The sequence below is a fragment of the Vipera berus genome, assembly GCF_964194415.1.
Source record: "Vipera berus genome assembly, chromosome: 6".
NCBI classification, from domain to species: Eukaryota; Metazoa; Chordata; class Lepidosauria; order Squamata; family Viperidae; genus Vipera; species Vipera berus.
Genome location: NC_138208.1, coordinates 72944442 through 72971507, shown reverse-complemented (window position 1 = coordinate 72971507; position 27066 = coordinate 72944442). Strand labels below are relative to the sequence as shown.

The 27066-nt window shown below is 41.3% G+C and overlaps 1 protein-coding gene across 2 annotated transcripts in view; it reads right to left on the bottom strand.

The window, feature by feature from the left end:
• PTN (pleiotrophin) overlaps positions 1–26278 on the bottom strand; it is a 110800-nt gene extending 84522 nt beyond the window's left edge. Inside the window, exon 1 of one of the 2 annotated variants that reach the window (XM_081332033.1) lies at positions 26080–26278. The gene's annotated coding sequence lies outside the window, so the exon portion shown is untranslated. The remainder of the gene's footprint in view (positions 1–26079) is intronic. The other variant, XM_081332032.1, reaches the window with a different exon arrangement.
• Positions 26279–27066: the final 788 nt, after the last annotated feature.

The window sequence follows — 27066 nt, the reverse complement described above, 5'->3', positions numbered from 1 at the left end:
GGACGAGTAACAGGCGCTCACTCTGTTACGCGGCACTCGGGATTCGACCCGCCAAACTGCCGACCTTCCGATCGACAAGCTCAGTGTCCTAACCCACTGAGCCACCGCGTCCCTTTTATCAAGTCTTCAGGCTGCTCCAAATGAGGGGTGAGCACTGTGCCGGCAGAGAAAAGCACTTTCTCTCTCTGTTCTCCCACAGCTGCCAGCCAATTGAAGGAGTGCATGGTGACTGCCAGAGCTGGACCCAACTCGGCTTCTTCTGCTGTGACCTCACACAGGCTAGACAGGAACAGCCAAAGGGCAGGTTTCTTCTAAAGCCAATGGTTTCCAGGCACATCACTCATTTGACAAAAACTCCCAATACTCAGGCTAGTAGGCAAAGTAAACTCTGTACCAGAAAAGCCTGAGCCCTATGGCCAGTTTATAAGAAGGAAACTGGGCCAATCTGCATAAGCTAAAGATCAGTAATAGAGAAAAAAAATCTTGCTATCAGGATTTGACGCCTGGCATATCCACTTACAACTTACAATGTTTAGCTTCATGAAAACTACAATTGTTTTAAGCCTGGACACAGTGGTGGGATTCAGCCAGTTTGCACCACTTCGGCAGAACCGGTAGCTAATTTTTTGTTGCCCAGTTCCCAGAACTGAATTCCGGAAGTGGCATCCACACAGAGAACTGGTTGTTCACATATTTGAATCCCACCAGTGTCTGGACAGCTCTTCTCCATATTATTTTTGACCAATCTGGGAAATGCATTGTGTTGACATGAAAAGTAGCCATGCTATGGAGGCCTCCGATTTAACCTCAGACTTCCAACAATACCAAATGTTCATTAGAATGAATCACATTCCTCCCGTGCATTATAGGATCAACAACTAATTGGGCTGAGCCGAGTTTGGTGGCAGCACGCTGCCCAGCAAATATTCCATTTATCATGCAACTCCAAAAACTATTGCTTGGAATGTTAAAGAGAAACTGTTACCATTACTGTCCTGTACTCCATCAGAATTGATACAGAAAGTCAGGATGATGACTTTGAAGGAAATAGTCAAGAGCTGTTGTACAAGCAAAGAGGGCTGAACATTTCTTAAGTTATGAGAAACAAGATAATTTGGAAGAGACTCTCCAGTTCCCTGGATTATAAGAATGTGTAGAGTACAATACAATCATTCTTACAAGATTCTGTTACTAGAGCCTATATTCATCAAGTATAGCTCTAACCTTCTAGTGGAATCAGTTTTCTGATCTGATCTACTAGAGCAGACATGTCAAACACAAGGCCCGGGGGCCAGATCCGGCCCGCGAAGTGGTTTCATGTGGCCTGTGAAGCCATCCTGGAAACAGTGAGGGACCCTCAGATCTGTCCCACTCCTGCCCAGGCCCCCATAGGCACCCTTGATGTGAACGATGTAGAGCTGGCCACGCCCACCCAGTAGGCCATATGCACTCTAGCCACGCCCACCCAGTAGGCCACGCCCACCCTGGCCATACCCACCCGGCCCCCGAGGGCAACCGCAAAGCTGATGCGGCCCTCAATGAAATTGAGTTTGACACCCCTGTACTAGAGTAACGGTTGATTAAACATTTTTAAATGCAATATTCCATAGTGATGAGCAATTGTAGCATGATAAGTAATGTTACTCTTTTCTGATCCAATGTGCTAAGATTTTAAAAAGAAATGGCAGTGAGAACATAGAACATCAGAGGTGGAAGAGACCTTACAGCTCAAGCATGAAATCTTATATCATTTCAGACAAATGACTGTCCAGTTTCTTCTTAAAAACTTGCAGTGTTGAAGCATTCACAGCTTCTGGAGGCAGGTTGTTCCACTGGTTAATTGTTCTAACTGTCAGGAAATTTCTCCTTAGTTCTAGGTTTCTTCTCTCCTTGGTTAGTTTCCATCCTTTGCTTCTTGTCTTGCCTTCTGGTGCTTTGGAAAATAAAGAAGCCCCTCAAATATTGGAACACTGCTATCATATTATCCCTAGTTCTTGTTTTTACTAGACTAAAAATACCCAATTCCTGCAACCGTTCTTCATATGTTTTAGCCTCTAGGACCCAGGTCATCAGGATATAGGTATATTGCTACACAGATGGAACCAGCTCAACCAATCCGGGGGATGGGGGAATGTAGTAGTAACTAGGGTGGCTAGCCCACCTAGAATTGTCAGTCCCATAAACAGGTCTACCAACTCTGCAAGTAATTCTCTCAAGAATTCTCAAGTCTTCCTTTAGACAATTGAGAAAGTAAAGTGCTATAGAACTGAATACTTTGTTCTATATTAATAGCATTTTCTAACACCTCTTAGGTTCCCAGACCACCCCTTTTACAATCAGAAAGGAGTTATATAAAGAAAGATGCCTGCACTTCAGTCTCTGGAGAACTCCAGAGGGGAAAAAAATCAACAAAATACAGGCAGTCCTCGACTTATGACCATAATTGAGCCCAAAATTTCTGCTGCTAAGTGAGACATTTGTTAATGCCTCATTTTATGACCTTTCTTTCCACAGTTAAGTGAATCACTGCAGTTGTTCAGTTAGCAACACGGTTGTTAAATGAATCTGGTTTCCCCTTGAATTAACTTGTCAGAAGATTGCAAAAGGTGATCACATGACCCCGGGGTACTGCAATTGTCATAAATGTGAGTCAATTGCCAAGCATCTGAATTTTCATCACATGACCATAGGGATGCTGCAATGGTCGTAAGTGTGAAAAATGGCTGTAAGTCACTTTTTTCAATGCCATTGTAACTTTGAACAGTCACTAAATGAACTATTGTAAGTCAGCGACTACCCGTATGTGAATTTGATTAGAGCTATTTTCTAAATTTAATCTCTTCTTTTTCTAGGAAAGGAGAATAGGTTTTCTCTGTTTTCTACTAATTGCTCTTAGAGGCAAAGGAAGAAAAGTAGCAACGAAGGACCAAAGGAGAACTAATTTTTTTTAAAAAAAACATGAACAAAGATTAATGTACATTTAGTGGTCTGGAGGTGAGAGCATGGTTTTGTTGCTATTTTGTTGCTGCTTTGCTTTGCTCACCTTGATGTAATTCCCACTGCAGACTCAGATGTACGCAGCCAACCTGTTAATGAAAATGAGAGAGCTCAGACACCAGATAAGAATACGGTTGTGACCTCTGGGAAAAAAGCTATCGAAAACAAGCAACTCAGTCAGGTAACCCAGGCTATCGGGAGCGAATTAGGACACCTCTGAAGGTTTCCGGTAATAAGTACGAGGCTTCTTCTTGATAAAATAGATAACTGCATCAAGGTTTTTCCCCACATCCTGACAGCTTTTAAAAAATGAGGGCAGGTTGTGAGGCCTAATGCACAGATGGTAAAGTGTAAAACACATTATGAAGTACAGTTTAACGAATAGAGAATTTAATTGGGTGAAGGTTCGTACTCACTGTGCCTCTTTCAGTGCTTTATGGGATTATTACTCTGAAATTGTAGCCAGAAAGCAATTGAGATTGTGATTGCTGTACTTCGAACCCAAGGTGTAAAAAGGTGAACACCAAGGAAAAAGATGATTCCAAGTTAGCACAATTTTTAACAGTTGTGTATTCCTTTACAAATTACCAGTCATTTCTTTGCCTGTTTTCAAAAGATCAGTAACAGCATATTTCTCTTCAGCTGCTGACAGACTTCCCCTGAGCTTAATAGAAGAAATTGTTCTCCAAATCAGTTTTTAAAAGCCACCTGCTTTCCATCAAAACCCATGTTTACTTGCACACAAACCCCTCACCCCAAAATAGAGGCTATTCTGTCTGACATTAAATAGCCAGATTTCTAGAGTATGTCTGTATTCCATAAGAATAACTCTATAGTGCTTCAAAACTTGAAAATAGACCAGATCAGGGAACAGATTCCATAGGAAGACAAGAACTACAGTTCATTGAGAGAGGCTAAATAACAGAACCTTAGTAACCTGATTGTACTTTACCTACCTCCCTCTTATATCCAAGTGAAACAAGGAGGAGCTTGGTGGTGGTTGTTTTCTGCAGACATTTCATTACCCAACTAGGTAATATCATCAGTGCTGGAAGGGAGTGTGATTTGATTTATTTATTTTTTTAGCAGCTGATGGTGTGTCTTGGAGGTTCCTTGATTAGGCTGTTGTTTACTTTTAGCTTGTTTGTCTGAATTGGAAGTTCCTTTGGCATACCAATAATGTGGTCATCCAGAGAGTGGAAAGCCATTGGGGAGCATGAAACACTCAATAAGAAAAAAAGGATTTCTCTCTCTCTCTCTCTCTCTCTCTCTCTCTCTCTCTCTCTCTCTCTCTGTGTGTGTGTGTGTGTGTGTGTGTGTGTGTAATTAGAGAAAGTGAGAAATATAATAATTGTGACCTATTTCTTCAAAACATTTTCCAGAAGGAAGTCCTTTCCTTGTCATGATTTTCATGCATTAATATGGACAAAGTTAACAGGAGACATTGAAATACTGAATCAGCTTATTGGCTCAACTAGCCATTGCTCCAATGCCCAGAGCAACTTTCAAGAATTCACGCAGCTATTTCTCCATCTCTTTACAGAGAGACAAGGAACTGAACTTGGGGCTTTTAATATGCAAAATATTTACTCATTGAGCTATGGCTGTTTCGCTTATAAATGGGCTGTATAGATGATTTGAACAATTACAGCTTCATTACAGGATAAGCAAATAATCATAATCATAATCATCTGCACTGTTCATGTCTAGTCTCTTTTTCAGTTTTGCCCTTTCCAAGCAAACATACCCTTGCAAAAATAAGAAAATGTTCTGTACCAGCCTGCTACCGGCCCTGCAGAAAAGGCAGGGACAACCCCTTTTACAAGAAGGCAAGAGGCTGGAATTATGCCTGCCAAATTTATTGCTACAAAAACAAATAGAACAAGACACGAACCAAGAAACAGGAGCTTTTCAAGCGGTTGCCTTCAGCAAACCAGCCCTCCCACGCATTCCCCCTTAAATATAGTTCAGGGCGTGGCTTCTCTCTGCCTCCTTCCGAGGAGCCCCATTGCCTTCCTCTGTTTACTCCTGATTGACTGCCTCCTGCGTCGGGCGTCCTTGAACAGGGCCAGCTGTGGGTCATCTTCATCCACGCTGTCAGGCTCACACAGCTGGGTCTGCGTCGTGACCAGATGAGAGGGGCCTGGCTGAGGGCTCTCATCAAGCTGTCCAACCCCCTCAGCAAGCTCTTCAACACCCCCCTCCTCCTCCTCCTCTGAGTCGTCCGACCCAACTGCCGAACCCACAGGCTGACCCTGAATCACAACAGAAAATATGTTCCTTTACTGCTGAGAACTATAGGAATTATTTTTAATAGGCCTTACTTAATTTCATTAATGTACACTCAATGATATCTAAAGTTCTCCTGTCATCTTTATCTCTCATCAGCTCTGTTTCTATACTGAAAGAGACTTATAAGGAAAGCCCAAAGCTTCCCAAGTATTTTAGGAGAAAATTGTAAACATCATGATTTTTTTTTGAAAGCTGAGAGATTACTCCTTCTACCATCATTTTTCTGGAGAGAAAGGGTTTGTCTTTCATATTTCAAAATATGCCTTCCTTCCCCAACAAAGAAAAGGTAGCATTAGAAGAACAATTTTTCAACAATGGAACATCACTGTCTTAGGAGATGTTCTCTGAAGGTGTTTAAAGGAAATTGGACGACCATCTGTTGGGAATGCTGTAGAAATAAATACCTGCACTAGACATGGAGAAAGTTTAAATAATTGATGAGAATAATTTAATTCTTACATTCTATGGCTCTTAAATTACAGAATAGGTATTATGATGCTGGTTTCAATGAAAAAGGGAGAAATGCATTTTGATCCCCAAGTTCTTAGGACATGAGGTCAGGGGTAGGCAACCTTGGCTCTTTTATGACTCGTGGACTTCAGCTCCCAGAATTCCTGAGCCAACATGGTGGTTCAGGAATTCTGGGAGCTGAAGTCCACGAGTCATAAAAGAGCCAAGGTTGCCTACCCCTGCTCTAGGGAGCTTATAATTCAGAAAATTCAGAAAATAATTTACCTAATGTTAACCCACATTTTTCCTCCCCTCCCCCCAAGAATGTGATCAGTGCCATTGTAGTATTTATGGCCATAGAATTAAATCCCTAAATTTTAATATATTGTACACTGATGGATCTCGATAATTCTTTCAGCATAGAACAGCATCTGTCTCATGATTATAAAGGAAACACACATCAGAATTTCACTTCAAAAAAGTTTCATGGGCTTGGATTCATCCATATATCCAGTATCTGCAACTGGATTCCAGCATGAATATAGCGTTTACAGGCAGGCATGTTGCTTGTGTATACATAAGCATCATCCTTGTTTAAAAGAATTACTTGCTGGTTCCACTGACATTGCATTTATAGTAGTTATAAACCTAGCAGCTGCCTTTATATCACATGCTGAGTTTGGTTCTAAACTGGATTAATTTTATATCTATAGATTAAATATTGTAGATTGTGCAGATCCCGAAAATGGCTTAATTCCATTAAGTGTACTGTGTAATGAAGGAATTCTCAAATTGGATCAGGACCAACCAGAATGTTATAACATTTGGGAAGAGGGCACAATTTTTTCAAAAAAACTGTTCGTGACTTTCTCTTTGCTTTACCTGCATCAGCTGGTGTCACAATTTTGGGGTCTCTCTGCAACAATATTGATTGAAATTTAATCACTCAAAGGGATAAAATAATTTCTTATCCAGCCCTAATCCCGATGAAATAATTATTTATTTATTTATTTATTTAATTAGTTTTATATACCGCCCTATTCCCGAAGGACTCAGGGCGGTTTACAGGGCAAAGTTTAAAAACAATATAAAAGTTAAAATAGAAATAGAATTAAAATATATTTAATTAATTACTAGCCCAACAAATTAAAACAAAGTTTAAAACTTAAAACCCCTCAGTCCAGGCCAGATAGATCAAAGAGCCAAGTTTTCAGGTCCCGACAAAATGAACGAAGGTCGGGGGCGGTCCGGAGTTTCACAGGTAGGTCATTCCATAGGGCAGGCGCGCCCACAGAGAATGCCCTCCCTCTGGGGATCACCCACCAGCACTCCCTGACCGGCAGCACCCTAAGGAGGCCCTCCCTATGGGAGTGCACAGGACGATGGGAAGTTGATGCTGGCAGCAGGTGCTCCCTAAGATAATCCAGGCCCATGCCATTTAGGGCTTTATAGGTCATCACCAGCACCTTGAATCTCACCCGGAGGGCAACTGGAAGCCAATGCAGCTCGCGGAGAAGAGGCATTATAAGGGAATATCGGGAGACTCCCATCACAACTCGCGCGGCTGCATTCTGCACCAGCTGAAGCCTCCGAGTGGTCCTCAAGGGCAGCCCCACGTAGAGAGCGTTGCAGTAGTCTAACCGGGAGGTCACGAGCACATGAGTGACTGTGCGTAGGGCATCTCAGTCCAGATAGGGCCACAACTGGCGCACCAGGCGAATCTGGGCAAAAGCCCCCCTGGTCACGGCTCCTATATGATCTTCCAAACTGAGCCGTGAATCCAGGAGGACGCCCAAGTTGCGAGCCCTATCAACGGGGGGTAACACCTCACTCCCCATAGTTAGCAATGGACAAAGCTGGTTCTCCTGAGATGCCGGTATGTACAGCCACTCAGTCTTGGCGGGATTGAGTCGAAGCCTGTTTCTCCGGACCGCCTCTAGGCAATTAGCTTATTTGGGAGAGGGGTCCATAAATTCATTCATCATTTTAAGGAGTCATAGTGCTACAAAATTTGGCAACTGTTGAAGTAAATACCAAGGCAGAACAAATAAAGCTGCAAAATAAAAACCATCCAGGACATGTACATATTTATTTATTTTGCAAAAGTACCCTTGCAGATTAAAAATGTTGACTGCAACAAATAGCAAGGACAGTTGAAATATCTGGCAGCACCAGATAGAAACAAACATCACAACAGAGGACAGTGATTAGATGGTGTACATGAGCAGCATACACAGTTCCAGTGAATTTTCATTCATTTGGCCTGACAAAGAATAGTTCAAAGCCACTATAGCAGATGCCACAACTACAGCTGTGATTTTCTCAGTTTGTAGCACAATTGCAAACGGCAACTATGTATAGCTAAGCTCCAGACACAATCCAGATCAGACACAAGTGAATCTACCATATAGTGGCTTATATGGGTTTTTTTTCTGAAATTTTCATGGAAGTTTAATAACCTCATTTTCCACTTATCTGAATATTGTGATATTTTAACAATTTGCGTAGTCATTTTGTAACACGTACACGCTTGCCCCTTAGGTTAAATGTGTAGGGCAAAGTTTGAGGAATGAATATGTTTAAAATGATACCATTTTCTGTGCATTTTTAACATTAGTTGCATGCAGTAATGGAAATCTCTATTGTTAGCTGTGGCACTGACATGGGTATTTTTTCATGCTCTGGTTCAGATTAGGGATTCACAGATCAGTAAAAATTTCAATTTTATTGTAATCATTTGCAGGACAGTTAATCACTTCTTTAAAAATACGTTTAAAAATATGTATATCTATTTTCTTTGCAATTTCCCATTAATACATGGGGAAGAACCTGGAGAAATTGACCATGTATTGCAAAGTGGGAGGAAGACAGAACACACATAATGTCATACAGAAGATGAATAATTTTCTCAACATAAGCTTTCTTTCTTTCTTCCTTTTTCCAGACATAACCACCCTTCCTTCCCATTCCTTTTCAAATGGATTTGAGCGAATAAATGGGATTTTGTGCACTACTTTGGCAAAAGGAATGTTTGCAGTCTATTCAGTGCCAGGAAGGGCCCATTTTTAATAAAATCTGTAAATCTACTCCATAGAAATCTGTGGTAAATTTCTTCTCCATCCATAATTCAGGCAAATATTAAAGGTTGTAACTGCTTTTTCTTGTTTGGAATGCAAAGGGGAAGTTTTAAAATCGAAGTCATGCTTAGAGCTGTCGCATCTACAAATCTAAAGGACACCACCCTCACCCACCTCTATCAAATGGTGCTCCAATAAAACCAGTTTAAAAGTAGCTTCTAATTCCTCAGATCCATTTATAGTATGTCCTAAGGTTTTATCAGGGACGCGGTGGCTCAGTGGGTTAGGACACTGAGCTTGTCGATCAGAAGGTCGGCAGTTTGGCGGGTTGAATCCCGAGTGCCGCGTAACAGAGTGAGCGCCTGTTACTCGTCCCAGCTTCTGCCAACCTAGCAGTTCGAAAGCACGTAAAAATGCAAGTAGAAAAATAGGGACCATTACGGTGGGAAGGTAACAGCGTTCCGTGCGCCTTTGGCATCTAGTCATGCCGGCCACATGACCACGGAGATGTCCTCGGACAAGCGCTGGCTCTTTGGCTTTGAAACAGAGATGAGCACCGGCCCCTAGAGTCGGAAACGACTAGCACACACGTGCGGGGGGAACCTTTACCTTTACCTAAGGTTTTATCAGTGAGAAGTAAGCATTACTGAGTAGAAAGGATTTTCCCCACCCACCCACCCGCTGTGTACTTGGTGATTTTGTGCCAATTCAAAAGTGGTTTATGGATCTATATTGGTGAGAGCAGCCAGTGAGCTGATTCAGTTCTGTCTCAACTGCAGAACACCTGCACTGCACCAGTGAAGCTCTGCAGCCAGTGTGCTCAGTCTATATCCCTACTGGATGGAGCACTTGTCCCAAACCTCCCACAGTTCCTGAGGAACTGGAGAAGCTTCTTGGGCGAGAAGCTAAACATTTTCAAAGAAAAAAATAAAGAAAGCTCAGTTACCTTTTGAAAAACACCTTTGGGACTTTACCAGGTCCTTTAAGGGAAAAGCTGAATCGTGGAGGTGAAAGTGACCAGAATTCTGTCCATTTCTCCTTCTCTTGGTCAGGGGAGAAAGAGGTATGCAAAATGCCAGGCTGTTTGTACGGTTCTGGTTTTTTCTTTCTTTTCCCCATTTGCGCAAGGTCCAGTAATGATATTTTAGTTATTTCAGTAGTGGGTCAGTCTGGAACAGCTACTACAGTGAGTTGTAGTTTCTGCAACCTAAGACCTATTTTTATTTAGTGATTTGGAACTATTCAGCCTGTATATTGATTAAAATATTGGGCAAGCAGCTGGTTGCAAATGGATGACATGATATCTTTCTACTTGTAGAACTCCCAATGAGATTCTTAATACAAAAGGAATGAGGGCCTGGTAGTACAGCAGCTTCAACCCATTACCAATATCCAGATTTTCCTTTTTTTCCCTTTTCTTTTTTCACAACCAACTACACGTGCTGAAAATACGAAGAAAAGTGATGGCAGGATTTATAAGTAGTCCTCATTTAGTGACTATTTGAATTACAACAATGATGAAAAAGTAACTCTGTGACCACACCTTGCACTGATGACCTTTGCAGGTAGGTAAAGCAAAGGAAAACTAAAGTAAGATCATAAGCATAATTGTAGTGTCATTTAGCAACCACGTTACTTAGCAACCAAGTTCTGGTTGCTAAATGAGAAGTTACCTGTATTCCATTTTATTTGTAATGAAAGTGAAGGATATATTTGTGGGGCCAGTCATAGCAGATTGAATGACATACTTTTCAGGCATTCATTGGTCACTTGAAAAGGCAGCAATTATCTCACTAGGTTATCCACACATTTTCAGCATTCCAAGATCAACGGGGGGGAGGGGGGGATTTATCAGCCTCAGACTAGAATGAGGCAGGGGAGCTAGCAACAGCAACATTTCTTAGACCTATATACTGTACCTCTTCATACTGCTTTACAGCCCCCTCAAAGTGGTTTACAGAGTCAACCTATGGCCCCCAACAATCTGGGTCCTCATTTTACTGACCTCAGGAGGATGGAAGGCTGAGTCAACTTTGAGCTGGTCAGGATCAAACTGCTGGCAGTTGAACAGTTGGAAGAGTTAGCCTACAATACTGCATTCTAATCACTATGCCACCACGGCTCTGGTGATGCCATGTCAGAAGGCTGTTAGTCTTATTTCAGATATAATTCCCTAAAATTAGATTCAATCCCTACTGAGGAGAAAGGAACCCTCAATGAACTCAGTGGACTTTCTCCCTCAACAGACACATAGTAGGAATGTGTAGCAGGCTATATTCTAAACTAGGGGTAGGCAACCTTGGCTCTTTTATGACTCATGGATTCAACTCCCTGAATTCCTGAGACAGCATGTTTTAAACCAAAATGGTACTTCAGAGCCATGGGGGTATTCCTGCTGACAACACCTGTTTGCAACAGAGGATGACCATGAGATCCCAGTTGCATAACCTTGGCCTTTGAATGTAAAGCATTAACCCTAATATAGTAGTCCTCAACTTATGGCCATCATTAACCCAGGAATTATGGTTAAATGTCATGGTGGTTGTATATGTATATGTATATGTGTATGTGTATGTGTGTGTGTGTGTGTGTGTGTGTGTGTGTGTGTGTGTGTGTGTAAATTTTTTGGATTGCTAACAAAGAATTAAAGGGAGACTAATATGGCCATTTCAAACTCATTTGTTCTCATCAGTCAGCCATACCCTTCTGAGATTCGAACCTGGGCCGAATCTGAAACACATGCTGAAAATCACAGGCACATGACTGTGGGAGGCTACAAATGGCCATATATAGGAGCTGGTTGACAAGTGTCCAAAATTGATCATGTGACCACAGGAGGAGTGCAACTGTTGGAACTTCAGAAATGAATAGCAAAGTGGTGGGATTCAAATATGTGAACAACCAGTTCTCTGTGTGGATGCCATTTCCAGAAGTCCATTCTGGACCTGGACAACAAAAAATTAGCTACGGGTTCTGCCAAACTGGTACGAATTGGCTGAATCCCACCACTGGTCCCATCTCCAAAGATGATTCCCCCCTCCCTAAATCCCATGCGGTTACAGCAAAGTGAAAACATGCAAAGAATGTTCCCTTTGGAGTGTCCTCTTCCACTCTCCACCAGAATGACAGGGTACCAGAAAGGGGACCTGACAAAGTTTGTCTTCTTAGACAATCTTGTCTTCTTAGTCTAAACATTTTCTTTTACCTATGTGACCACAGTAGGAGTGCAACTGTTGAAACTTCAGAAATGAATAGTAAATAATTTTGGGGAGATCCATCAACCCCAGTGGTAGAATTCAGAGAACAACCAGTTCTCTGTATGGATGCTGCTTCTGGAAGTCTATTTTGGGCCTGGGCAACAAAAAAATTAGCTACCGGTTCTGCCGAAGTGGTGCGAACCACTGATCAACCCTCAGCACCTTTAAGATGTGTAGACTCCAACTCCCAGAATTACCCATCCACCCATCTGGGAGTTGGAGTCCACACATCTAAAATTTGCTGAAGTTAAGAAACACTGCCACAGAAGCTTTGATGACCACCTGGATATCATACAAGGATAATCAAGGATCATTTACTCTCAAATTAGTTGTTTTAATACCGCTCTTCAACTGCTTTAACATTTTATTTTAAGCTGTTATCCATTTATCTCATGCCCTTTTAATTCAATTAATTTAACTGGGTCCTTTTTCTGTGTACTGAACCGAAGAGTCCTGAAAATGGTAATGATAAGGGAGTGTGTGAAAGTATTGAATACATACGTGGCCTACTAATGACCCTCCAAATGCAAAATGAACTATCTACAAAATATTTTAAAAACACAGTGAACACTCACCTACAGAAAAGGAAGTTTAGGGGATAAAATACTGAAAATATGCCAGGCTTAAATAGGAGGGTGACTAGGAGAAAGCCAGAAAGGTGAATGACTGTGAGGATGCTTTTAAATCCTCTGTTCCCTGTGAGCAAGGACCATAAGATCAAAGGCAATTACACAAAAGATCTGGGTCAAGCAAAGCAAGACTGGGAAGTCCCATGAGGAAGTATGTGACCTGGTTTCATATTCAACTACACACTGACTGCTGTGTACTTTTCTTGAAAGGTAAGAAAGAGGCTTAAAGTGAATCACATCCAAGAAACTTATTTTGACAGCTGAATATACATTTCCTAGAATACATTTTTCTGGGGGAGGGGTGAATTTTCACTGCCCTCTAGAAAAAAGCCAGCTTGTAGAAATTTTCTTACTGTATTATTTAACTTTTCTGTGTAGGACCTATCATCTCTCTCTCTCTCTCTCTCTCTCTCTCTCTCTCTCTCTCTCTCTCTCTCTCTCTCTCTCTCTCTCTCTCTCTCTCTCTCTCTCTCTCTCTCTCTCTCTCTCTCTCTCTCTCTCTCTCTCTCTCTCTCTCTCTCTCTCTCTCTCTCTCCCTCCCTCCCTCCCTCCCTCCCTCCCCCCCTCTCAACACATTGACATACACAAAGGCTTCAGAATGGGCTGGTTTCCAGACATTATGAAGAAAACAAAATCATGGCTGGGATGCCAAGCAGTTCTTACCACAGCCACTTGCAATGAAACAGAATCTATGCTAGGCTGAATACTGTAGCAATTATACAAGAAATTGGAGAACTTATTTTCTTCTCTCTTTGGAGGAGAAATTTGGAGATTTGGTGATATTATCTCTGCAATTTCACTGTGTGATTTTGCAGAGGACAATTTTATAGGGCCTTTTGTAACATTAACTAATGATACACAGTACTCACAAGTTACATTAGATTCTGCCCTGTATAATCACCTGTCTATAAATAAAAAAAACAGCAACTAGACAACTTTGGCTGATCCATTGCTAATCTCAAAAGAAGCTAAGAAGAGTCAGATGGAGTTAAGACTTGTATGAGATAACACTCAAGGAAAGGATAACATCTGAGAGTCATCTTATCGGGGAGATGGGCGGCATATAAATTTAATAAATAAAATGAATGAATGAATGGGCTATAAACTAGACTGGAAAATCAAAACAATATTCCAAGCTAAACAGTAAACTGTTTCATAGGTTGCCAAGAAAAATGACATGGTTGTCTCTGTGAAAACACCAGTTGCTGAGCTCATTTCAACCTTATAGATCAGGGGTCTTCAAACTCGGCCCTTTTATGACTCATGGACTTCAACTTCCAGAATTCCTCAGCCAGCATGCCTGGCTGAGAAATTCTGGGAGTTGAAGTCCATGAGTCATAAAAGGGCCGAGTTTGAAGACCTCTGTTATAGATAATAATAATAAGTTGGAAGGGACCTTGGAGGTCATCTAGTCCAACCCCCTGCTCAGGCAGGAAACCCTATACCATTTCAGACAAATGGCTGTCCAGTCTCCTCTTAAAAATTTCCAGTGTTGGAGCATTCATAACATGAGATAACATTAGCAAAAATGCGACATTACTGGAAAGAAATTTTCCTTTTTTTTCTTACAATGTATTTAAATTCTAGATTAAAATAATTAAAGTGCAAACCAGGAGAATAGCAGAATAAGAATACATATAAAATTATTTAGAATGGATAACAATGATTGTGACAAATAATATAGCCTCTTATGTATCAAATCACTTAAAATAGAAAAGAGATCTCAGCTGTCTCTTTAACAAAAACAGAAAAGTATGTCATAAATAATGCTAATTTATAGGTTACCTGCCATTGCCATTGGTAAAAGGATTTGATGTTGTGGAGCATTCACTCATGTCATTGTGATAGTTTTGTATATTCTGAAATTGTGCCTTTGTGGGCTATCAGTGCAAATTCTGCCCTCCCCCACAGCGCTCCATGTAAACAGGTCAAATATTTGTGAACAGCTATGAGATTTGCAATGATGATTTCAATCCAATCCAAACAGATTACAGTTTCATTAGTCAAACACATCTCTCATAACTTAAATAAGTTCATGAAATCAAACTACTTTGAGAGACCTCTTTCTTAAGCTTCAAGCAGAACTTGTATGTCTGGTATTTTCATTTTTACATTTGTTCACTCAACACAAACATGAATTTTGATGCGTTTCTGAGCCAAGATTCAGAAAACACTACACAGAAAGTGTAAAATACCGTGGATAACACAGAATAAATCTGTGGTCGGATTCATAAGGAATTCAGCACCTTCGGTCCTAATTCTGCATCTTTTAGCACTGTTGGCAAAGATGATGGTTGTTAATGCATGGAAAAGTTATTCAATTCCTACACTCAATATTAATAACTCATGGATGATTTGCTAAGAAATCAGATCAGAAATAATATTTGTGGAGGAATATGTGGTTCAGAAAACCCAGGGCATTTTTTCTCATAGAACGCTCAGAACGGAGTTCCGGCACCTTTTTTGGATGGAAACTTGTAGGGTAGGCAAGGCGGGTTGTATGACATGTGTGAGTTCCGGCACCTTTTTCTTTTACAAAAAAAGCACTGAGAAAACCCATAATAAAACATAGGGTGTTTCCTATGAATATATCAAAAATACTCTTCTTACTTATGATATTCTTACCCCTTTACATAAAAATCCCCTTTAGTTTTATTTTTTTTTAAAAAAAAATGCTATGAAGCAAATGATTTATAAACAATTACTTAACTACGTAATAACTGAGTGTATAGAAGGAAAGAAAAAAGAATTCTACTTGGCTCAAGCAACGGATATTTCAAGGTTAACATTCTTAGCAGATGGCAGATTTTGATCCTAATCACTTGTCCTGGCGATTGGGGTATTTCTTAACTCCACCATTGTTTCTGGACTTGCCTTTGAAATGCAAGTGATTGTTCTTCTTTTGCCCTTGCTTCTCTTCTCTATCCACAAAATGATCCAGGCAGAAGCTCAGTATTTCCTTTCCATTTCACCCAGCTCCCTTAAACTTTTGTAATATTTATCCATATTGATTTGTCATAATTTCCAAGTAATGCTATTACCCAATAACTAAATGGAGCACTCTGCTGTTTCATCAAATCCACACTTAGCTGAGATCATGGAACCTGATCCATTATCCTATTAGCCTTCAGAAGTAATCTCCTGGGTGAGATTCGCTGCCTCCTTTTCACTCTTTCTATGACTGGCAAAGGAAAGAAAACTGTAGTCCCAGCTATAAATGAAAGCAGAACAAAAGGCATTTTCTCGCTGTCAGGACCCACCTCAATCCACATCTTAGGAAATAAGAACTCTTGGATGCAAGTTTAGTCCAAAAGGAAAATGTTTACTAGGATGGAATCGATTGTGGGAATACAAGACGGAATCTGAGAAAAGTTACATTTCAATCCTATATAAACCATTCCCATTCCAGCCCCTCCCCTCATCCATTTGGTCAGGCTGTCGTCAGTTGCTAGGTGTCAGGTCCTTCCATGGGAAAGGGAACTCTCCTTGGTTTTATGGTTATTGCTTTCCTTTTCAGTTGTAAATGAAGATACAATCCAGACCTGTCTGTCCCCCCTCCCTTCCCCAGTAAAACATCCCCTGTTGTTTGAAAATCGCTTTAGTAACCATCCTCTCCCCCCCCCCTCGGAGAGATGGCAGAATCCCCACCCAGAAATAGCACGTTGTTCTACCTATACAATTATGAAATGTGATATAAATGGATTCTGACATTCGGCTCTCCTTTCAGAAAAAAGATGAGTCCATCTGTGGGGAAAGAAAACATATAAATGTTAGCCTGGTTTGTTTGGATATTCTGTATGAAACCTCTTAAGCAGCTTAGGTGCTTTAGCATGGAGTTTGTTAACCCACTCATTTTCTGAGGAGGGGAGGTGTTTCCATGCCACTAAATATTGTATCGTTCCATGGTGTTTTCTGGAATCTAAGATTTCTTTCACTTCAAAATGTTGTTCTCCTTCCACCATGATGGGGGGTGGTGGTGGTGGTGGGATTTTTTCTTGTAGTGGTGATTGTTGTTCTCTCTTTAATAGACTGCAGTGGAAGGTTGGGAGTATTCGTCTAAGATTTTTGGGTAGTTCTAATTCAACTGTTACTGGGTTTATGATTCTTTTAATTGGAAAAGGTCCAATATATTTTGGTCCTAGTTTTTTACAGGGTTGGAGTGATTTCAGGTATTTTGTGGATAAATATACCATCTCTCCTACCCTAAATGGTGTGGGATCGGTTCTTTTTTTGTCTGCCTGTGTCTTGTATGCTTTTCTGGCATCTTCCAACGCTTTCCTAACGATTGGCCATGTATTTTGTAATTGAGCAATCCATTCCTTCAGATCAGGGATAACCGGTTCTTTTGGGGTTAGTTCTGGTATTGGGTTGAAACTCTGGCCTGTAGCTACTTGAAAAGGAGTGTAACCTGTGCTTGAGTGGACTGCATTATTATATGCTACTTCTGCAAAAGGCAGTAGGTCCGTCCAGTCGGACTGCTGAAAATTAATATAGCATCTCAGATATTGTTCAAGTATATTATTAAGTCTTTCAGAAGCTCCGTCTGTCTGAGGATGGTGACTAGATGACAGTCCTTGGGTGGTTCCTAAGAGGGATAAAAATTCTTTCCAAAATGCCGACGTAAATTGCACCCCTCTGTCAGATATGATGCATTGTGGTACCCCGTGCAATCTGTAAATATGCTGTACAAAAAGTTTTGCTAATGCTTTTGCAGTTGGGATTTTTTGGCAAGGTATGAAATGTACTTGCTTAGAGAACAGATCTGTGACAGTCCAGACTACGGTGTTTCCATTACTTTCTGGCAGTTCTACGATAAAATCCATGGCTATTTCTTTCCTTGGGGCTGAGGGGTTTGCCACCGGTTGTAACAGACCTGGCGGTTTCCCTTGCAGTCTTTTGGCCATCGCGCAAATTTGACAGCTACCCACATAGCTTTCTATGTCCTTTTTCATAGATGGCCACCAAAATTGCCTTTTAGTTAAGTGTAAGGTTTTTACAAAGCCAAAGTGTCCTGCTGATTTTGTATCATGGCACAGTTGCATGAAATTGATTCTCTGTGTGGCAGGTATATATAGCTTCTCCCCCACCCACGGCAGTCCATCTTTAATTGTGCACACATGTTTATTTTTCTGGAACCATTCATCACTTTCCAAAGATTTCCTGAATTCTATTCCAGTTTGGCTATCTACCTTCGGCTTCATTTTTTCTTGTGCCCTGGTGGTGACTGGTGCTGCCAGTTGTTGTTCCGGTACAAGTGGTTTAAAGTCAGTAACTCTTGTGCTGTTATATTGGGGCATGCGGGATAATGCATCTGCCAGGAAGTTCTTTCCCCCCCGGTAAGTGTTTGAGAGTGAAATTGAATCGGTGAAAATGTTGGGACCAGCGGGCTTGCTTAGGAGTGAGCTTCCTGGGCGTTTTTAGTGCTTCCAAATTTTTGTGGTCTGTCCAGACCTGGAAAGGTATTTTATTTCCTTCTAAAAATTGGCGCCATGTTAGTAATGCCCACCTCAATGAGAATGCCTCTTTTCCCCATATTGGCCAGCGTTGATCTGTTTCTGTGAGTTTTCTGGATGTGTATGCGCATGGTTGCAATGTCCCCCCATCATTTTCTTGTAATAGTACGGCTCCTACCGCTACATCACTCGCATCTGCCTGTATTACAAAAGGTTTGTCGGGATCTGGGTGTTTTAGGACAGGTTCAGCAGAAAAAAGTCTCTTTAGCCTCTCAAATGCTGCTTGACATTCCATTGACCATTTCAGAGGCTGGCTGGGTTTCACGGGTGACCCCCCCCTTCGTTTTCAACAAATTTGTGAGGGGCATGGCTATTTGGCCAAATGTGGGGATGAATTGGTGGTAGAAGTTTGCAAACCCCAGGAAACTTTGCAATTGCTTCCGTGTGCAGGGGGGGTGCCCACTCTAGTACTGCCCTGACCTTCTCAGGGTCCATTTCGATGCCCTCTGGAGATATGCGATATCCCAGGTAGTCGATTTTTTCCTGATGGAATTCACACTTCGATAATTTAGCATATAAGTGGGCAGCTCGCAACTTCTTCAGGACTGCTCTGACTAGTTTGATATGTTCCTCTTTGGTTTCTGTGAAGATAAGGATGTCATCGAGGTAAACCAGGACCCCCTTATATAGGTGCTCTCTCAGCACGTCATTAATTAATTGCATAAAGACTGCGGGGGCCCCTTGCAGTCCAAATGGCAATACTTTGAATTGATAGCACCCCATTGGGCAGTTGAATGCAGTCTTCCATTCGTCTCCTTCCTTAATCCTAATACGGTAGTATGCTTCCCTCAGGTCTAGTTTGGTAAAAATCTTTCCTTTCGATAGGTGGGATAACATATCCTTCATTAGGGGAAGGGGGTACAGATTACATTCACTAATTGTGTTCAAATTTCTATAGTCCACAACCAAACGAAAGGACCCATCCTTCTTCTCCCTGAACAGAACCGGGGCGGCCACTTTGGGTTTGGCAGGCTCAATAAATCCTCTTTCTAAGTTTTTCTTTATGAATCTCTCCATTTCTGCCATTTCCCTTGGGCTCATGGCATACATCCTGGGTTTTGGGAGTTTTGCCCCAGGTTTGAATTCTATGGTGCAGTCTGTGGGGCGGTGGGGGGGAAGCTCATCTGCTCTTTCCTCACTGAAAACCTCAGTCAGGTCCCTGTATTCCTCCGGTATCTCTGGTAATCCCTTCTCTTTCCCCACTGCTGCTGTCTCCTCCCTCTGGGTTGGGGGGGTGCTTTTGGAGTCTAAGTTCTTCTGCCCCCCCCTTTGGGAAATTGAGTTCTGCTGTCCTCCAGTTTATCCCGGGGTTCCATTTCTTCAGCCAGTCCAGTCCTAGGATCATTGGGCATTCCATGCCTGGGGCCACTATAAACGTTATGTCCTCCTCATGGGGCCCCAGTGATAGGTGGATTGGTAAAGTGGCTAGGGTGGCTGGTCCTCCCCCTGCTATTGTCCCATCTAATTGACTAAAAGAGATTGGTTGTTTTAGCCTCCTCACTGGGATGCTCAATCTCTCCACCAGCGTTGGGCTGATAAGGCAGCGGATGCACCCAGAGTCTATCAGAGCTTTTATTTTGGCTGCTTCAGGCATAGGGGAAGCTAATATAGTCACTGTCTTAAGTATGGGTGGAAGGGGTCCACTTACCAATGGTTCTCCCTCTGAGCTGTCTTCCGAGTTGTCCACCGTCCCTGCGGTGCAGGCCAGAGTCCAGTCCCAGTTCCTGGCAGGAATTGTGGACTCTACAGCCTCTGTCCCCTTCATGGAAGATTCTTTTGTGTTGCCTTGGGGCTTCCCCGGCTTCTTGGAGGATGATGCCTCTGGTTTTCGTGGGGGGGCTTTTGAACGACATTCTGCAGCACGGTGGCCCTCTCTCCCGCAGTTGAAGCAACTTGTTGATTGTCAACTTGTTGACTGTCAGGACCCACCTCAATCCACATCTTAGGAAATAAGAACTCTTGGATGCAAGTTTAGTCCAAAAGGAAAATGTTTACTAGGATGGAATCGATTGTGGGAATACAAGACGGAATCTGAGAAAAGTTACATTTCAATCCTATATAAACCATTCCCATTCCAGCCCCTCCCCTCATCCATTTGGTCAGGCTGTTGTCAGTTGCTAGGTGTCAGGTCCTTCCATGGGAAAGGGAACTCTCCTTGGTTTTATGGTTATTGCTTTCCTTTTCAGTTGTAAATGAAGATACAATCCAGACCTGTCTGTCCCCCCTCCCTTCCCCAGTAAAACATCCCCTGTTGTTTGAAAATCGCTTTAGTAACCATCCTCTCCCCCCCCCCTCGGAGAGATGGCAGAATCCCCAGAAATAGCACGTTGTTCTACCTATACAATTATGAAATGTGATATAAATGGATTCTGACACTCGCAGACATTTGAACTATAGCAATATACACTATATTACCTATGTTTGGGAGGGAAAGGCAGAATATGTGCATGTTTGTGAGAATACTGATGTTGTTTTTCTTTTATAAAATATATATGTAAGTCTAGGTAGAGAGATTTTTATTGAATAACAGAATAGGAGAGTTGGAAGGAGATTGGGGGTCTTCTATTCCAACCCTCCGCTCAGGCAGGAAGCCCTATACCATTTCAGACAAGTGGTTGTCCAATTTTTTTTCTTTAAAAAAGCTCTAGTGATGGAGCATTCACAACTTCTGGAGGCAAGTTGTTCCACTGATTAATTGTTCTAAATGTCAGGAAATGTCTCCTTAATTTTTGGATGCTTCTTCTTGCTCACTTTGTAGGGAAGAATTCTACTCTAGCAGATGGATGTCCACCTTTTAAATAAAGTGTGTGTGTGTGTGTGTGTGTGTGTGTGTGTGTGTGTGTGTGTGTTGAACATTTGTGTAACTGTAGTTTGAGGATGCATGATCTCAAGGTCATTCCAGGAAATGCTGCAAAGTAAGAATAACCTCTACAAAGGGTCTCCCCCACTGCCCAATTATCTGTCTGATGTCTACTGTGCTTTAGATAGAAAATTCTGATTTGACGATAGAGGAAGTGTTTGTGAAAAAGGAAAAAAAAAAACCTCCCAAATGTTCCAACCATTTCATTCAATTTCAAAAATACAGGTAGATCTTGACTTACAACCCCAACTGGGGCCACAATTTTGCTTTTAAGTCAGCATAATCGTAAATGGAGTCATCACATGATGGACTTGATTTTATTACCATTTTTTCCAGTCATTGTGAAGTGAATCAATGTGGTTCAGTGAACTGTGTGGTTTTTCAGTGGCTCACATGGGCATTAAGCAAATCCAGCTCCCTCGGTGAATGTTTTTTGTTTTGTTTTGGTTTTGCCAGAAACTAGCAAAAAACAAAAGCTGCAAATCACAATCACATGACCATAGGATGTTGCAACCAGTGGTAAGTTTGAGATAATTGCCAAGTACCCAAATTGCGATCGCATAATAGTGGTCATAAGTATGCAATGGTCATAAGTGTGAGTACAGGTCATATAAAGCTCTTTTTCTGAAGCCATCATAACTTTGAACCATTGTTAAACAAATGGTCGTTTGTCGAGGACTACCAATAAGTTAGATATGTCTTGGGCAAATGATAAATGCTAGTTAGAGTTTGATCTTCCCACATTATGAATTTGATGGGAATGAGAAAAAACAAAACCTTGGAAACATTTCCATTGTGATGTCTTGATTATTTTTTTAATATTCCACCCCCAAAACTACTTATTAGACCATAGATATTGTCCTAATCTTTTATTTGATATTCTCAATTGAAACAAAGTCTCAGGAGTTCAGACTTTATCCCCATTATTATGGTCTTCCTAGTTTACTTGTGCTAATACATCTTTTTTTATTTATTTGTCCAATTTAGAGACTGCCCATCTCAGTCCAGCAGCGGCTATGTTCAGTGTACAGTTTAAAACATAGAAACCATATTAAAATACTATGTCTCAGCAAAAGGAAGCAGATGAAACAGGGATGGAATAAGCTAAAAGATAAAAGCAGGGAAAGGGTCTTCAAGGTTACCAGCCCCAAAGTTGCACGTTCCTCTGGGAGCCCCAGGAAAGTCAACAGAGCCAGGTCTTCAAATTCTTCTGAAAGGCCAGGAGAGTGAGGACCCACCTCACCTTTGGAGGAAGGATTTTCCAAACAGCAGGGGCAATGGCAGAGTATGCTCTCTTCCTGGATCCCACCTGTTGAAATTATTTAACTGACAGGGTCCACAATATGCCCTTTCTGCCTGATTGGTTGGGATGTGCCATGTAATGGGGAGAAGACAATTCCACAGCTAACCTGGCCCCATGCTGTATAAAGCTTTAAAGTTAATAATTAACATGTTGAATTGGCCCAATTGGCCCAAGCAGACCTGTACCCCATGCACCTTGCACAGCAGAGGTTTTACATGCACAATCTTTGGGGTGCCCAAAATTGTTCACTCGGGCACCTTCTGTACCAGCTGAAACTTCCAGATTTTAGAGACTGCCCATCTCAGTCCCAGTACAGCTATGAGTACAGTTGGTTAGCCCCCTGTAAAATGTTGCAATAGTTCAAGCAGTAGATGAACAGCATGTAAGTGACTAGGAGCCTCCCAATAAGGAAGGGGTGTGCTGATGCACAACACAGTTGACCAAAGACCGTCCTAGGCATGACTGTCACCTCCTCTTCAAGCAGGAGTTGTGAGTCCAGAAGGACCCCCAGATTACTCATCAGTTCTGTCTGGGACTGTGCAACCCCATCTAAGATGATAAAAATCGAAGGAGAGATGAGCCCTCACCACCACCTAACAGCCATTCTGTCTTACCAGAGAACAACTGAAGCCTGGTGTTCTTCATCCAAACTCCCCAAAGCCTCCTGACACCATGAAAGGACATCCAAAGTATCACTTAGTTCACCCAGGAATTAGTGTATATCTGTATCATCAACATACTGATGACATCTCAATCCATGGTGATGGATGATCTCACTCAGAGGTTTCAGGTAGATATTTTAAAAAGAACATAGCAATCATTGACTTCTATGGGATCCTGCAACAAAGAAGTTGTGGGCTGGACTTCTCACTCCTATCAACACTGATTGGAATCAGAGGAAGGAGATGAACCAGCATAAAACTGTGTCTCCCCTCACAGACACACACCCCAACCTCAGCTAAGTCAGCCCAAGAGGATTCCATGGTAAAGGGTATCAAAAGCTGTTGAGAGGTCAACAAAAGCAAGGATGGATCATCTCACTCCTACCAGAAATCATCTAAAAGTGTGACCAATGTTATTTCTGTTCCATATCCAGGCCTGAAGTCTCTCTGAATCTAAATAAAAAAGATGAACCTTTGCTCCATAAACTTTTAAAAACTTTCACTGCATTGTAAAACACCATGCCAAATGATCGTTCTGTAATTATTATTATTAAACATATTTCACTTTGTAATCAAAGGGGAGAAAAGCAAATGTCTGTTTGAGGCTATCCTAACACAAGAGAAAGGAGTGTTTTCTCTCCAAATGAAACAGTGATTTACATCTTTTTTTAACCATAAACTTTAAAACTCTGGCCGGCTGACAAGTCATGTTTATTCTCTAGCTTTTTGATTAAAATTTAATTAAAAGCAAAGAGATGAAATCTCCGGATTTTAGTACTACAGTATATCCCATGAGACTCATAGAAGCATGCAAATGAGAAGGTGCAATTTTTGTCACATGTTATTTTATTGTTTATCAGCTGAGCTCAAAAAGGCAGGATAAGATGAAACATGGAAGAGAAAGTAAGGACAGGCCCCTGGCCCTGTCCACGATGTTTCACCAGCCTTGCAGTGATGAGCCTTCAGCCATACTTCCAGGGGGGGCATATCTTGTAAAAGGATATCAAATGCAGATACATGCAGGTGCATCTTTAAGTAAAATAATGAAGACATACCAATGCCATACATTTATAACATAGGTAAACTCTAATTTTGATTGAAAATCAGATCAGATATTTAATTTATATCTTCTTCATGTATTTGCTGCTCACTGAATATAGGAAGGAAGGAAAGAAGGAAGGAAGGAAGGAAGGAAGGAAGGAGAGAGAGGGAGAAAGGTAGGGGAGGGATCTAGCTGTATAATTCTAAAAACGTTGCAGGCCAGGAATGAAGAATGGTAAACAAATGGTCCCACAAATACAATTTTAAATGGATTCCAAACTGATCTGAAGTTTGGTGTAGACCATTTGCAAGTAGGACACCTGGATCTCTAACCAGGATGTTGAATCCACATATGTTGTTCAACCCACAGGTATCTGATCATTGTGAGCAATAATTCATTTTAGCTATCGTTAATTCCATGGAATTCATTTTTACATTTAAAATTTTATATTTAAGCATTCAATTCATTGTCCAGCCTTCATTTCTTACATCAGCTTTCTTGACAAGCATGGGATAGTTCCATCACACAAACTGGAAGTGACAAATTGGAATTCACAGGACTCAACTTTGCCTTTGATGCAAGCCATGGAGGCCGAGAGGTTGTGTTCTACTTCTGTTCCCTGGTCTCTCTTTTCATCCTATTCTGTATTGAAATTATGGAACCAAATCAAAAGTTCCACTTCCTAAAACAGGAAAAGGAAAAGGATGGCCAGAGATATAGTGACATTATAGTTTCCTACTGTCTTGTTAAAATTAAAGGTGGAACTTTAAAGACTTTTCTATGTCATAAAATTCCAGTATATTGTCTGAAGGCACATGATGCAGCAATCATACTGAAACTCCATGTAGTCTGCCATTATTCCTCTGTAACATTTGCAGTTCCATAGCAAACATATATAAATATGTATTACTTAACAAATTTATATGGTCACCCACCTCACTGAACCTGACTATGGCGGCATACAATTAACAATGTCACAACTGTTAAAAAGATTTTTAAAAAATAAAAGCAAGGTTGTGGAATGAGGAACATCCATCCTAAATACAATATAAACTATTTTAAGTCCTTTCAAGGAAGCTTGGCACCTTTCATTAAAAAAAAAATGTTTAGAAAGCACAATTTTCTGTTACAGTAAATTGTTGGAAACCATCACATAAGTAAAAGGATGACACCAAATAAACCTTGTAAAAAATAATAATCTAGATTTAATTAAATTCACAAATGTAGAGTCAAAGAAGCAGAACAATGTGCATTTGCAGACCTTTCATGCTAGAAAAACTCATTTTGGCCCTAGTAATCTGCAGTCTTGTCCCTGTCATAAATGTGAGCATGTTCAATGAAGCAGAAGCAAAGGTGACTAACAGTAGCTGGTACTTGGGAAAAAGTATGCAAAGCTCTGCTCTCTGTTTAATGCTGACACAAGGACAATTATTCTTCAAAGAAGAAATGATTACAATCAGGCTCTTCCACAACATCACCAACTCTCCTTTCCCTTCCCAGAGGGACCGAAGAGGCAGTCCTAAGGGGATTGGGGTCCTCTTTTCTACTTTTAAATTGGCTCTTGAATCCTTTAAGAAGGAGATAAACAATGATACAACTCCATATATTTTACTCCTTATGATTCCCTCAGTAAGGACAACAGGAAGAAGGGTCACCAGGAAGACTCTTCCTGAGGTGATGAATGCTGCTCATATTATTTGAAATAAACTGCTCAGCACTATGTAATTATAAAGGGGATAGTGTACCCATCCTCACAAAAATAAGAAATGTCATCCTTGCTCCCCACAAAAACGGATATTCTGAAGTCTCTCAGGTCTTATTTGCTTCATCAACTTTCTTCAGCCATAGAAACAGATGAACAGAGATACTACCTTAAGAGTACTTAGCTTCCTTTGATTCATTGCCTTTCCCCAAGTTGCATTTTTATGTGAAATTATGTGTGGGTGGGTGGCTTACCGTATTACTGTCAGAAACAAGTTAAGTAAAAAAAAACTTACTTTGAGTTGCAAAATCTCCTGTCTCTGTTAAACGGTCTTCAGATTCAGTGATGAGTTGTCAGAGATGGCTTCACCTTTGCTCAGGAAAAGCAAGGGGTCTTCTGGTTTTCCTTCCCCCTCTCCAGAAACTATAGATTCCTCTGCACTCCCTGTGTTTCCGACCGTTCCCCTGCCCCACTTCCTCGCAGTTCACTTTCTTCTCTTTGAATGTTCTCGCCACGACTGTGCTACTCAAGGCAGAGAAGCTGATCTTTCCTTTAACTATGGATAAAGCAGGCTGTGAATGAGCAAGTGTAGTGTGTGTGAGATGGAGGGAGGGAGGAAGGGAGGGAGGGAAGGAGGAAAGAAAGGGAGGGGAAAGCACTCACGGGTACTGATTGAGAAGCTCATTAAAAGCAGGTCACTCAAGGTTTAGACTCTCCCATCATAATCTGAGAAAAAAAAGGAAGAGAGAAATGGCAAAAACTTTCCTGGTCAGGAATATCACCCTTTTTTGTGGGGTGGGGGAGTGGGTTGGGTTGGTTTTCCTAGAGTTTAAGGCAGGGAAATGTAAGAGTTAAAACCTCAGGGTTTAAAAACTTCAAAGGCTGTAAGCACCATCCAATCAATTTCTAAGCTTTTCTTCACCAGGGAATCTCAGCCCAAGCTCAGGAGATGAAGGGGGGGAGCTTACTCCATCTTCTTTAAACAGCTCGTTAAGATATTTTTGTCCTATTGTGCCTAAGCAAATGGTCAACTCATGTGACCATTGTAACAGCGATGGGAGGAGTCCATTCACAAAAATACTACAATAGTAGACTCTACAATTGGATGGTTGATTTTCAAAAGAGGCTGGTTATATAGTATTAACAAACTAAGGAGGGGATGAGCTCCCTCAAAGTCAGCTGAAAACTCAAATTGTTAACAAAAAAGATCTGTTTAGTCTATTGTTCAGAAAAAAATTTTTTTTGGTGAAATAGCATTTCAAACACAAGAGAGTTTTGGAAA